The sequence below is a fragment of the Mytilus edulis genome, chromosome 2 (assembly GCF_963676685.1).
Source record: "Mytilus edulis chromosome 2, xbMytEdul2.2, whole genome shotgun sequence".
NCBI classification, from domain to species: domain Eukaryota; kingdom Metazoa; phylum Mollusca; class Bivalvia; order Mytilida; family Mytilidae; genus Mytilus; species Mytilus edulis.
The window spans coordinates 640562-651449 of NC_092345.1; positions in this window are offsets into that span (position 1 = coordinate 640562).

The window sequence follows — 10888 nt, forward strand, 5'->3', positions numbered from 1 at the left end:
GATTGATCTTACAATTTCATAATACAATTTGTAGTTCGCTTAAAATATTTAATGAATTCAATAGACAAATTTCGAGTTGGATGCATCATGTCAAAAGCTTTGGTTTTATTTAACATCATTTGTGCGTTTACGGACGTCGTCACTTTTGATCCAATGTTGAGCGAGTGGTTTGAAAACTATAAAGCTATATTGCACGAATTATTTTGCAAATTGAATTCTCTTAATTATCTTTCAGCACTGTTGTCATTATGGAATTAAGATTAAGTACATACGAAACAAATATTATTTCTAGTTTATCCTGCATAATTACGATCATTAAGACTATTGGTGAACGTTTATAGTGCAGGGATATAGGCGATTTTCTCTGTCTGGTAAATGACGTCATAAAGGCGCGAATAATTGCCTAATTTTTTCCGGTGACGGACAAACTCGAAAGTGGTCTATTAAATTGACACCGCTATTTCAATCGCTATTAATCATTTTTGATAGTTGTGTGAAGTTTACAAGTCTGTCAAGGAAAATGTAGAGGTTCATCACTATGTGTTATGTCATTACCGTTGGAGAGATGTGATGGATTTGTGATTTTAAAAACTCCATATTTTGAGAATGATGCTTATGTGATAGATAAATGTGGGATTCAAAGTTTTGTAGTGCATTCTAATTCATTAATGAGACATATAAAATCAATATTGATCCGCTGTGTGCGTGAACAACACTATAGTTGTCGTGAAGATGAAGATGAAGCATACATATTCTCTGGCATTTTTAAAGGATAAGAAATCTGCGTGCTCATCGTTAATCATAGATATTGAACGTGCTTCTGAAAAATCACCGGTAAGCTTTGATTCATTTAGAGAAAGTATTCAATTTGAGACCATCTTACAGCACTTGACTCATTTGCCTGCAGAGTCAGCAACTGCCACCATTGGAAACTTGAATTTCTTCTTTTGGATGAGCTTTATTTCGGACAATTGCTTTAAACTCTCCTAGTCGTTTAGCAACGCCGATGTATTCTGTAAGTAAATTGCTAATAACCAGAGTTTAATACATATTATAATGTACACCTCTTTAAACAGTGTTTGCAACATTTCATAAACAAGTACAAGTTTACTGATAAATGCTAAATCGTACTATTACATTCTTCTGCATACTTACGAAGATTGAAAAACTCAAAATTATAATCTACTTACTTTCTTTGTCATCGACATAGGAACATGTAAAATATTGAAAATAATAAAATACATCGTTATTTAATAAGATGCAACCGTGCTTTAGTGTCAAACAATAGTATTTCAGCGTCACGCAATCATAGTTCAGTTTCAAACAATCGTACTCAGCGTCAAACAAATGTACCCAGTGTCAAACAATCGCCCTATAGCGTCAAACACGATTACTCAAACGTCAAACAATTGTTCTCAGCGTCAAACAATCGTACTCAGCATCACGAAATCGCCATATAGCGTCAAACTCTATTCCTCAAGCGTCATACAATCGTACTCAGCGTCAAACAATCGTAACCAGCGTCAAACAATCGTACTCAGCGTCAAACAATCGCCTTTAAGCGTCGCAAAATATTACTCCAGCGCCAAGCAATAGTACATCAGTGTCAAACCCGATGTCTTAAAGACGCGCATAATTGCCGAGTTTTTTGCCGATGACGGACAATCTCGAAAGTAATCTATTAAATTGACACTGCTATTTCAATCGCTTGAAATCATTCTTTATAATTGTGTGAAGTTGACAAGTCTATCGATGAAACTGTAAAGGTTCATTATCATGTATTATGGCATAACCGGAGGAAAGATGAGACTGACTTGTAATTTCTAAAACTCTATATGTTGTGAATGATGTTTATGTGATAGATATACATGGGATTCAATTTTTTTTTAGTGCATTTCGATTCTTTAATGAGACATATAAAATCAATATTATCTAAGATGCATTGTGTGCTGGAACAACACTATATTTGTCGTGAGGTTAAAACTATAAAGCATTCACATTCGCTGTCATTTTTTAGAGGATACGAAATCTGCATGCTCATCGTTAATCATAGATCTTGAACGTGCTTCTGCATGAATCACCGGTCAGCTTTGATCCATTTAGAGGAAGTATTCAATTTTAGATCATCTTACCGCACTTGACTCATTTGCCTGCATAGTAAGCAACTGCCACCATTGGAAACTTAGGTTTCTTCTTTTGGTTGATGAGCGTTATTTTGGACCTTTGCTTTAAACTCTCTTAGCCGTTTAGCAACGCCGATGTATTCTGCAAGTATATTGCTAATAACCATAGTTTAGTTCATATTATAATGTACACCTCTTTAAACAGTGTTTGCAACATTTGATAATCAAGTACAAGTTTATTGATAAAAGCTAAATCGTACTTTTACATTATACTGCATACTGGCGAAGATTAATCAACTCAAAATCATAAAATCTGCTATAAATTTACATTTTTTTTATTGACATAGCTAGGAACATGGAAAATATTGAAAATAATACAATATATCGTTGTTTAATAAGAAAAAAAGACAACCGTGCTTAAGTGTCAAACAATAGTATATCAGCGTCACGCAATCATAGTTCAGTTTCAAACAATCGTTCTCATCGTCAAACAATCGTACTAAGGATCAAACAATCGCACTCAGCGCTAAACAATCGTTCTAAGCGTCAAACAATCGTACTCAGCATTAAACAATCGCACAAAAGCGTTAAACACTATTACCCAAGTGTCAACCAATAATACATCATTGTCAAACCATCGACTGTCAACGTAATAATAGCGGTTAGAACGACCATAGTAGTCGTGAGTTATATACATTTTCAAATACCGGTCAGTTTTTTCAATGAATTCCCCGTGTTTTAGGTTAACGCGAATTGAGATTTAATATAAAACAAGTTATCATCTAATACACTATAAAAAGAGACGTGGTATGATTGAAAATGAAACAGCTAACAACCAGAGTTCATATGAAGTGAATGTATGAAATTTATTTCCACTAACGCAATAATAATGTTGTAGATCAGAAAGTCCAGTATTTTGATGATATCATCTTTGATTTTTTTGATACTTTATTGAACGCAGTTTTTTACAATTTAAATTTTTTTTATGATCTCAAACAACAAATGTGTATTTCGATCCCCCTTGTTGTAGCTAATGATCTGTTAAATTAAAGAATGTATTCAAACTTTCGATTGAGCCTTAAATTTCATAATATAATTTGAAGTTCGCTTTGAATATTTAATGAATTCAATAGACACATTTCGAGTTGGATGCACTTCCGTCAAAAGCTTTGGTTTTAGTTAACATCATTTGTGCCTTTACGGACGTCGTCACTTTTGATCCAATGTTGAGCGAGTGGTTTGAAAACTATAAAGCTATATTGCACGCATTATTTTGCAAATTGAATTCTCTTAATTATCTTTCAGCACTGTTGTCATTATGGAATTAAGATTAAGTACATACGGAACAAATATTATTTCTAGTTTATCCTGCATAATGACGATCATTAAGACTATTGGTGAACGTTTATAGTGCAGGGATATAGGCGATTATCTCTATCTGGTAAATGACGTCATAAAGGCGCGAATAATTGCCGAATGTTTTCCGGTGACGGACAAACTAGAAAGTGGTCTTTAAAATTGACACCGCTATTTCAATCGCTATTAATCATTCTTGATAGTTGTATGAAGTTTACAAGTCTATCAAGGAAAATGTAGAGGTTCATCACCATATGTTATGTCATTACCGTTGGAGAGATGTGATGGATTTGTGATTTTAAAAACTCCATATTTTGAGAATGATGCGTATGTGATAGATAAATGTGGGATTCAAAGTTTTGTAGTGCATTCCGATTCATTAATGAGACATATAAAATCAATATTGTTTAAGATGCGCTGTGTGCGTGAACAACACTATAGTTGTCGTGAAGATGAAGATGAAGCATTCATATTCTCTGGCATTTTTAAAGGATAAGAAATCTGCGTGCTCATCGTTAATCATAGATCTTGAACGTGCTTCTGAAAAATCATCGGTCAGCTTTGATCCATTGAGAGAAATTATTCAATTTGAGACCATCTTACCGCACTTGACTCATTTGCCTGCATAGTCAGCAACTCCCACCATTGGAAACTTGAATTTCTTCTTTTGGATGAGCTTTATTTCGGACCATTGCTTTAAACTCTCCTAGCCGTTTAGCAACGCCGATGTATTCTGTAAGTAAATTGCTAATAACCAGAGTTTAATTCATATTATAATGTACACCTCTTTAAACAGTGTTTGCAACATTTCATAAACAAGTACAAGTTTACTGATAAATGCTAAATCGTACTATTACATTATACTGCATACTTACGAAGATTGAAAAACTCAAAATTATAATCTACTTAAAACTTACTTCTTTGTCATCGACATAGGAACATGTAAAATATTGAAAATAATAAAATACATCGTTATTTAATAAAATACAACCGTGCTTTAGTGTCAAACAATAGTATTTCAGCGTCACGCAATCATAGTTCAGTTTCAAACAATCGTACTCAGCGTCTAACAATTGTACTCAGTGTCAACCAATCGCCCTATAGCGTCAAGCACGATTACTCAAACGTCAAACAATTGTTCTCAGCTTCAAGCAATCGTACTTAGCATCACGAAATCGCCATATAGCGTCAAACTCTATTCATCAAGCGTCATACAATCGTACTCAGCGTCAAACAATCGTAACCAGCGTCAAACAATCGTACTCAGCGTCAAACAATCGTCTTTAAGCGTCCCAAACTATTACTCCAGCGCCAAGCAATAGTACATCAGTGTCAAACCCGATGTCATAAAGGCGCGCATAATTGCCGAGTTTTTTGCCGATGACGGACAATCTCGAAAGTAATCTATTAAATTGACACTGCTATTTCAATCGCTTTTAATCATTCTTTATAATTGTGTGAAGTTGACAAGTGTATCGATGAAACTGTAGAGGTTCATTATCATGTGTTATGGCATAACCGGAGGAAAGATGAGACTGATTTGTAATTTCTAAAACTCTATATGTTGTGAATGATGTTTATGTGATAGATATATATGGGATTCAAATTTTTTTAGTGCATTTCGATTCTTTAATGAGACATAAATCAATATTGTCTAAGATGCATTGTGTGCTGGAACAACACTGTATTTGTCGTGAGGTTAAAACTATAAAGCATTCACATTCGCTGTCATTTTTTAGAGGATACGAAATCTGCATGCTCATCGTTAATCATAGATCTTGAACGTGCTTCTGCATGAATCACCGGTAAGCTTTGGTCCATTTAGAGGAAGTATTCAATTTTAGATCATCTTACCGCACTTGACTCATTTGCCTGCATAGTCAGCAACTGCCACCATTGGAAACTTAGGTTTCTTCTTTTGGTTGATGAGCGTTATTTTGGACCTTTGCTTTAAACTCTCTTAGCCGTTTAGCAACGCCGATGTATTCTGCAAGTATATTGCTAATAACCATAGTTTAGTTCATATTATAATGTACACCTCTTTAAACAGTGTTTGCAACATTTGATAATCAAGTACAAGTTTATTGATAAAAGCTAAATCGTACTTTTACATTATACTGCATACTGGCGAAGATTAATCAACTCAAAATCATAATACCTGCTATAAATTTACATCTTTTTCATCGACATAGGAACATGGAAAATATTGATAATAATACAATACATCGTTGTTTAATAAGAAGAAAAGACATCCGTGCTTAAGTGTCAAACAATAGTATATCAGCGTCACGCAATCATAGTTCAGTTTCAAACAATCGTTCTCAGCGTCAAACAATCGTACTAAGGATCAAACAATCGCACTCAGCGCCAAACAATTGTTCTAAGCGTCAAACAATCGTACTCAGCATTAAACAATCGCCCAAAAGCGTTAAACACTATTATCCAAGTGTCAACCAATAATACATCATTGTCAAACCATCGACTGTCAACGTAATAATAGCGGTTAGAACGACCATAGTAGTCGTGAGTTATATACATTTTCAAATACCGGTCGGTTTTTTCAATGAATTCCCCGTGTTTTAGGTTAACGCGAATTGAGATTTAATATAAAACAAGTTATTATCTAATACACTATAAAAAGAGACGTGGTATGATTGAAAATGAGCCAAATAACAACCAGAGTTCACATGAAGTGAATGTATGAAATTTATTTCCACTAACGCAATAATAATGTTGTAGAATGTCCAGTATTTTGATGATATCATCTTTGATATATTTGATACTTGATTGAACGCAGTTCTTTACAATGTAAACTTTTTTGATGATCTCAAATAACAAATGTGTATTTCGATCCCCTTTTTTGTAGCTAATGATCTGTTAAATTAAAGAATGTATTCAAACTTTCGATTGAGCCTTAAATTTCATAATACAATTTGTAGTTCGCTTTAAATATTTAATGAATTCAATAGACAAATTTCGAGTTGGATGCATTATATCAAAAGCTTTGGGTTGAGTTAACATCATTTATGCGTTTAATGACGTCGTCACTTTTGATCCAATGTTGAGCGAGTGGTTTGAAAACTATAAAGCTATATTGCACGAATTATTTTGCAAATTCAATTCTCTTAATTATCTTTCAGCATTGCTGTCATTGTGAAATTAAGATTAAGTACATATAGGGAACAAATATTTTTTCTAGTTTATCCTACATAATGACGATCAATTAGACGCTTGGTGAACGTTTATAGTGCAGGGATATAGGCAATTCTCTCTATCTGGTAAAAGACGTCATAAAGGCGGTGACGGACAAACTCGTAAGTGGTCTATTAAATTGACATTTTAATCGCTATTAATCATTCTTTATAGTTGTGTGAAGTTTATAAGTCTATCACACAATCTGTTGAGTTTCATCATTATGTGTAATGTCATTACCGGAGGAGAGATGAGACTCCATTTTTTATGAATGATGTTTATGTGATAGATATATGTTCGATTCAAAGTTTTGTAGTGCATTCCAATTCCTTAATTGAAATACGAAAGCAATAATGTTTAGGGTGTGTTTTGTGCTGGAAAAAACACTATTTTGGTGGTGAAGATGAAGATAAAGCAGCCACATTCTCGGACATTTTTAAAGGATAAGAAATCTGCGTGTTCATCGTTAATCATAGATATTGAACATACCTTTGAATGCATCAGCGGTCAGCTTTGATCTCTTTCGATACAATGTTTAATTTGGGATCGAAATAGGAACATAAAAATATTGAAAATAATATAAAACATCGCCGTTTAATATGATAATAGTGCAAACGTACTTTTAAGTGGCCAACAAAAGCACTTTATCGCCATACAATCTTATTTCAGCGTCAAACAATCTTACTTCAGCGTCAAACTATCGTCCTTCAGAGTCACACAGTAGTCCATCGGCATCAAACGATCGTATTTCAGCGTGATAGTAGCAGTTAGAACCACATAACGTTCCAGAGTTATATATTCTTATATACTGATACTTAAGGATGTACTTAGGTGAGGTTTTGGAATTTGTGTCAAATGTTCGGACTCCTTGATGTTTTTCCATACAATACAATGGAAAATATTTTGCCTCATAACACCCATTTATTTTTTCATATAAGATTTAATAGCTCATGAAAGCTCATTTACCAAAATTTTAGAAGATTCCTGATTTTTTTTCTTTAGTTATGAGACCGAATAATACCAATGCAAATATAAGGTAAAAGTCCAAGTCAGCCTTTTCCCGACATACTTTAAAGAAGGTCCATGACCTATCAATATTTTTAGCTTATTTCTATCCTTAATTGATGCTCTATCAGCTTATAGTATCAATTTTAACTTCTTAATATATTAATTTTTGCCTATCCTCACCTAAGTACATCCTTAATACTGATTGGTTCTTTCTAATGTACTAGTACTTGCAGTGTTTTTAGCTATCGCAAATTAAGTTGAACAATAAGCTGTGTTTTCAGATGGAGACAATTAAGATAAACTAAAAAGAGTATCACCTAATGAACTATAATAAAAAAGAGAAGTGGTATGATAAAAAATGAGACAACTAACAACCAAAGTTTAATTGAAGTGAATGAAAGCAATTATCGACCAACGAGCGACGTTCACCTATGCAATTCACAAATACTGTATAGTCAGTCGTAAAACGTACCGACGCGGTTTTCAAATATAAATTATCGCAAATAATATGCCTCCGGGGAGTTGAGACAAAGACATATCATATTGTTTAACCAAATCTCGGTGTAGACCTAACATTTACACAGTGTTGATTAATCTACTTTAAATTATGTGTTGACGAATTGTTTTTCTAAGAAGATTATCCTTGTTTACAAATAACCCACAGTGGTGAGATGCACGAAGGAAAGTATCAAACCAGATATGTAAACAGGATACCTGAAGTTCATTGAGGTATATGTAATGCAACGAACGCACAGAAGTATAGATAATCGGGTTTTACCGTTTTGGCGAGTAAGCGCAGCGATCGGAGTAAACAAAAACTTCACATTGTGGCGAGCAGCTGATATTTTATGATATTAATATGTAGAAAAAAACGATTATCTTTTTACCGTTCTATTACTGGTCTATTTCCATTCCCTTAGACTATTTTACGCTTGACGAAAGCAAGCCTGATAATGTCTTATCTGCATTTTGACGTCAACGATAACGTCTTCTAAAATATTGTTACGTCGCTGATAATGTCTGCTCTTGTTTCAAAGCCCTTGTATGGGAATTACAGCGCCAAAAAGTTTATATCTAGATTAATAGGTAAGTTTTATTTCACATTCTAAATGAGCCTTAGGGCGTATTAAAACCTGAACACATTAGAAAGAAATATCCAACTTTAGTGTTGTCGGTAAAATAGGATACTAAATTTAGCAAATCTTTATAAAAATAATATTTTTTTGACGGTATATAAGTCAGATAATGCATATTTTAAGGGTTTTCTTGTCGTAGAACACACCTCCCCAGGTCGATCTCTCATATGACAAATCCTGACGTCCCTCGGTGTGTTCTACGACAAGAAAAATCTTAAAACATGCATTATCCATAAGGTCGTTAATGGTCTGTTAATTAAGAGAATGTATTCGAATAATCGATTGAGGCCTAAATTTCATAATAGAATTGCAAAGCGTAGAACAATAAATAGTTTTGTAATCAACACAACATGTGATAATTATGATTGCAAATTTTTTGAAGCCTTTATATATGTTTGGAATTCAAACCGCTGTTTCAATATACCTCATCGCTACTAATCGTTCTTTATATGTGTGTGTGTGCAGTTTATTATACAAATGGTAGAGTTTCATCATCACGTGTTATGTCATTCCCGGAGTAGTGATGACACGGATTTGAGATTTCTAAAACTCCATCTTTTGATGATGATGTTTATGGGATTGATGTATGTTAGATTCAAAATTTTGTAGTGTATTTCTACTCGTTAGTGAGGCATAAGAAAACAATAGTGTTTAAGGTCTTTTTGATTTTGCTAGAACAACATTATATATGTCGTTAAGTTGAAGCGAACGGGTCACAATCCTTTGGCATTTTAAAAGGATAAGAAATCCTCGAACATTAAAGATATTGAACATGCATCTGCATGCATCACCGACCAGCTTTGATCCCCTCAGATAAAGTGACCAGTGTGGGATCATCTTACTGCACTTGACTCATTTGCTTGCATAGTCTGCAACTGCTATCATTCTTAACCTAAAGTTCTCCTCCTGTTAATTGATTGGCTTTATTTTTACCACTATTAGAACTATCCTAGCGGTTTAGCAATGCCGATGTCTTTTGTGAGTATCATGTTAATACAATAGTTTAATTCATCTTATAATGTACACCTTTTTAAACGGTGTTTGAACATCTAAGGGCATACGATACAGTTTTGATCCCGTATTTAAAGTTTGATGAAAATTTCCATATAGGCTATTTTTTGCCTGATTAAATCAAATATATAATACAAAATATACCTTCATGTGCTATTTTTTTTAAGTTAAATGTGGTCGAATTTTGTATATTTGCTCAAAATTCGGATTTGTGGCCGTATTTTCCTTTTCCAAAGCAAGTCATGACTTTTTTGTTTTAAAAGATAAACACAAATTGTGTTTTTTGTTAAATAATTTGTAATTTTTGTATTTTATAAGTATCCTAAAATTAAATAACTCATATTTATCAAATGGCCATGAATTGAGAAAAATAAAAACGTCATTTTTTGCTGTAGATTTATCGACAATTTGCACTACTTACAGTTATATAAAATTTGGTCCACATAATCTCCCTGCAAAATGAAACAAAATTTCGCTTCAAAAAAATAGGGGTCCATGCACTCGTTTACAAATTAAATTAGTTTGAATGATGAAAATCAGTCGAAAAATACATCTTTTCCCGATATGTCACAGTTTGACGTCGCGAAAATAACATTTTACGTTAGTAAGGTCAGTACCTCCCCTGTAACTGTATCATATGCCCTAAATCATCAAGAATAAACTTGATATTATGAATGTTCTCAGTAACAAAAACCATATAAACGCTTGATTGTCTTATTTAATTACGTTGTATACTCTTGCAAATTAATTAACTGAAAATTATAAAGTCTGCTACAACGAATAGACAACTCCGTCTCGACAACGGAAAATGAAAACATTGGAAATAATATTATACAAGGCTTTTTAACCAGATAACATTACAACCGTTCTTTAGTGTCAAACAATAGTATTTAGTGTCATACAATCATACTTCAGCGTCAAACATTCATACTTAAGGATGTACTTAGGTGAGGTTAGGTGAAAATTAATAAATCAAGAACTAAGAATTGATACTACAAGTTGGTAGATCATCCGTTAACGATAAAAATAAGCTAAAATCATTAAAAGGTTGTGGGCCTCCTT